General features: G+C 41.0%; 1 non-coding gene across 1 annotated transcript; it reads left to right on the top strand.

The window, feature by feature from the left end:
• Positions 1-3,354: 3,354 nt before the first annotated feature.
• On the top strand, positions 3,355-3,491 carry LOC132004658 (U4 spliceosomal RNA). The gene has a single exon (XR_009400608.1). It is a non-coding gene; the product is annotated as a U4 spliceosomal RNA (small nuclear RNA).
• Positions 3,492-4,475: the final 984 nt, after the last annotated feature.

Genomic DNA, 4,475 nt, shown 5'->3' with positions numbered 1-4,475 from the left:
AATTTGGGGTATGTGATGACAAGGTTGAGGGGAGACAGAACAGGAAGGAGTCGGGATGTGGATTCTGGTCTCCTGCTTCAGGGTCTGGGGATGCCACAAGACTCTGAGGGAGCTGGGAGGACAGAACCATCACCCATATCCCCAAATGAACTTCCACCGGTTTTCAGATCATCATCTGTGCAACCGATTGGCAGGAAGTTTGGATCCCTTGAGGTGAGGGGAGGTGGGTGCCCTTCTGCCTCTGACACCAGCCCTGTGTGATTTCCATGGAGCATAGAATGGGGCTCACCGCTCTCCAAGAGAAGGAGGCTGATCTGTCAAGTCAGAACCACCAGGTGATAAGAAGACTGGCCCTACTAGGTACTGGTGAGAATAAGAGCAACCAGAATTCTCATCCTTGGCTGGTGGGGGGGTAGACCTTGGAATACACTTTGAAATGTACTTTCTAAGTATCGATCAGCATTGAGTACGCATGCTATGACCCAGCCACTCCACTGCTAGGTATATGCCAAACTGAAATGCATACCTACATTCACCAAGATTCATGTCCCAGAGTGCTCATGGCCGCACTGTTTGTAATAGACTTGAACTGGACATTATTTAAATGCTCATCAGAATAGACACACAAGTTGGGGGGTTTTCGTACCATGTAGTATTGAAAAGCAAAAAGAAGGGGCGCTTGGATGGCTCAGTTGTTAAGTGTCTGCCTTCGGCTCCAGTCATGGTCCCAGGGGCCTGGAATTGAGCCCCGCATGGGGCTCCCTGCTCAGTGGAAGGCCTGCTTCTCCCTCTCCCACTCCCCCTGCTTGTGTTCCCTCTCTCACTGTGTCTTTTATCAAATAAATAAATAAAATCTTAAAAAATAATAAATAAACTGTAGGCTGAGATGAAATTAGCCTCTTTTAAAAAAGAAAGAAAAGCAACAAGAATGAAGTGACAACTTGGAAGATTCTCGAATACACATGCAGAGTGCAAGACGCCTTACACAAAGCAGATAAAACTAAACCTGCAAGCTGGGATAGTGCTACCCTTTGGTGGAGGCAGTGGCTGAAGGAGGGCCTGAGGGTGTCTCTGAATGAATCTGACTCTCCCAACCCAGCTGGTCAAGCCATGACCCAGGAGAGGCTGTCTTGGATTTTCCAACCCCAGTGATGCCACCGCTGCCAATACCTTGTGGGGCAAAGATGAGCCATGCCTGATGCGCCCCATCCAAATTCCTAACGCATGGAATGAACAGTGAGAAATTAAAAAAAAAGGAAAGTGGTGTGCCCGGGGTCTCAGTAGTTGGGCGTCTGCCTTCGGCTCAGGTCATAATCCCAGGGTGCTAGTATCGAGCCCCACATCGGGCTGCCTGCTCTTCGGGAAGCCTGCTTGTCCCTCTCCAGCTCCCCCTGCTTGTGTTCCTTCTCTCACTGTGTTTCTCTCTGTCAAATAAATAAATTTTTTTTTTAAAAGAAGTTTCTTGTTTTAAACAACTAACTGTTACAATGTAGCAATAGATTACTGGAACAGTTTTTATTCATCTTTGAGAGGCTACTGAGGCTGGGACCTAATCATTTCTGTATCCAAGGTGATGCTAAAAATATCTAACAGTATTTTTTTTTTTTAGATTTTATTTATTTATTTGATAGAGACAGAGATCACAAGTAGACAGAGAGGAAGACAGAGAGAGAGGGGAAGCAGGATCCCCGCTGAGCAGAGAGCCCGATGTGGGGCTCTATCCCAGGACCTTGAGACCAAGACCTGAGCTGAAGGCAGAGGCTCAACCCACTGAGCCACCCAGGCGCCCCTCTATTTAATATAATTTATTTATTTATTTATTATTTAATATAAATAATGTTATATGTTAATATACAAGTAAAATAATAAATTTAAACATCCTGTTTTATTATCTGAGTAAATGAAACAATATACCACAAAGTTTTTTTACCAGCACATATACGATGTAGCATAATTTATTAAATTACTTTGAAAATCGTGAATGATTTGTTAATGTTTTGAAATTGTTGGATGATCATTTCTCTGATGTGGCTGACTGTCACTAGTTAAATGAGGGCTCTGTGCAGAACATGCTTTAACCATAGGGAATATAGTAAACTCTCCTTAGGAATTCTCCATTAAATTGGAAGTCATAAGGTATTTCAGTATTCTTAATTTGAAAATAATTTCAATATCTTTAATAAGTACCAAATGTCTCTTAATATTAATTATGTTGTTGGGGTGCCTATGTGGCTCAGTTGGTTAAGGGTCTGCCTTCGGCTCAGGTCATGATCCCAGAGTCCTGGGATGGAGCCCTGCTTTTTTGGGGGGGGAGGTGCGGATCTCTGCTCAATGGGAAGTCTGCTTCTTCCTCTCCCTCTGCCAGCTGCTCGGGCTGCTTGTGCCCCTCCTCCGCCCCCTCTCTCTCAGTAAAATAAATAAATAAAATCTTTAAAAAAATCAACTCTTAATCCTTTCTTAATCCTTGTAATGATCTCAGAGATTTTATTATTTTTTTTAAAGATTTTATTTATTTATTCAACAGACAGAGATCACAAGTAGGCAGAGAGGCAGGCAGAGAGAGAGAGAGAGAGGAGGAAGTAAGCTCCCCGCTGAGCAGAGAGCCCAATGTGGGGCTTAATCCCAGGATCCTGGGATCATGACCTGAGCAGAAGGCAGACACTTAACCCACTGAACCACCCAGGCACCCCAATCTCAGAGATTTTAAAAATATATTCAACATCTTTATTATCAAGTATATATAAGATTATTGGTATGTCTTATTGAATCTATTGACGTAATTTTATGACTTTTTGTCCTTCCTCAATCCATGAGGCCAAAACATCATTTGAACAGTTTCAGCATTTGATAAATAGAAAGATTTAGAAGTTTACTCTAATTTTCACTTGTGAATTAAATAATTTCTTTATTATGTAATTAAACAACCAAAATTTTCTCTTGGGATTCTTTCTTTCTTTCTTTCTTTCTTTCTTTCTTTCTTTCTTTCTTTCTATTTCTTCCTTTTGCAGGGGTGTGGGTAGGAGAGGAGCAGAGGGAGAGAGAATCCATGCCCAGCACAGAGCCTGATGTGGGGCTTGATCTCACAACCCTGAGATCACGACCTGAGCCAAAATTAAGAGTCACACACTTAACTGACTGAGTCACCCAGGTACCCCTGTTTTATTTTTAATTGCATACCCTCTCTCTTTATTTCTCTTATTTCTCTTTCACCCACTCCTTTGTCATAGTTTCCTGTCCTTAGATTTATATCTTTAATCACTTTTATCCTGGACTTAATTAATCCAGTGGTTCTCAAACTGTTTAGCTTTAAGACCCAACATATTTACTGTATTAAAAATTAAAACTAAGAAACGCAGCTTTGCGCAGTGGCAGTATCGTAGCCAATGAGGTTTATCCGAGGCGCGATTATTGCTAATTGAAAACTAAGAAACGCAAAATAAATTTATTCTTAATTTATTTAAAGACAACAATAATAAGCCCATTAGAAGTGGATACAAATAACATATTGTAATAAAAATAACTATATTTTCCAAAACAAATTTACTGAGAAAAGTGGCTTTTGCACTTAGTGCCAGTATTAATACAACGTAAAGGGCAACTCATATTTTTATGAAAATACATAGAAGACATCAATGTCTGACCTCATGGAAACCCTGAAATGGCCTGAAATCTTCAGGAATCCACACTTTGAGGACCATTGAATTGATCCAGCAGCTTCAACAATATCTTGTAAAGCACTGACTCTTCTATTATTTTTTTAAAGATTTTATTTATTTACTTGAGAGAGAGAGAGTAAGAGAGAGAGCATGAGAGGGGAGAAGCAGACTCCCTGCTGAACGGGGAACCTGATGTGGGACTCGATCCCAGGACTCCAGGATAATGACCTGAGCTGAAGGCAGATGCTTAACTGACTGAGCCACCCAGGCATCACAATTGAATTTTTTTTTTTAAGTGATCTCTACCCCCCTGATGGGGCTCAAACTCACAACCCCGTGATTAAGATGGGCGCCCAATAGGTGCTCTATAGACTGAGCCAGCAGGCGCTCCAACTGATACAATTTTTTAACTGCTTTGTCGTTCTAGGATCACAGCCTGGCTATCGAGATCCAAGTCTTCATCCTGCTGTCATTATTTCAATTCCTGCTCTCAAATATTTTATTTTCTTCCCCCTGCTGTTTATTTGCACAGGGTAGTAAATACAACATTTATCAAGAGAAGATTTGAAGTACGTTACTTGATTTGCAAATGTCTTGCATCATCTAGTGATGACTGAACACAGTGACTAAGCATCACATGAAAACATCTGAAAATTTTCTAAAACTTTGAAATGCTAGATTTTCTCCCTAGCATCACACTGGCACCACATGTGCAAAACAAAATGAAGTTTTTGCATGCATCTTCCTCATTGAAACCATTTTTCCGGAGCACTGACCATCAAATTCAATATATGATTTGATTTGATTTGATTTCTTCAA

Source organism: Mustela nigripes, chromosome 16 (assembly GCF_022355385.1).
Source record: "Mustela nigripes isolate SB6536 chromosome 16, MUSNIG.SB6536, whole genome shotgun sequence".
NCBI lineage: Eukaryota > Metazoa > Chordata > Mammalia > Carnivora > Mustelidae > Mustela > Mustela nigripes.
The sequence above is the reverse complement of the archived record's forward strand: the minus strand, read 5'-3'. Positions and strand labels throughout refer to the sequence as shown.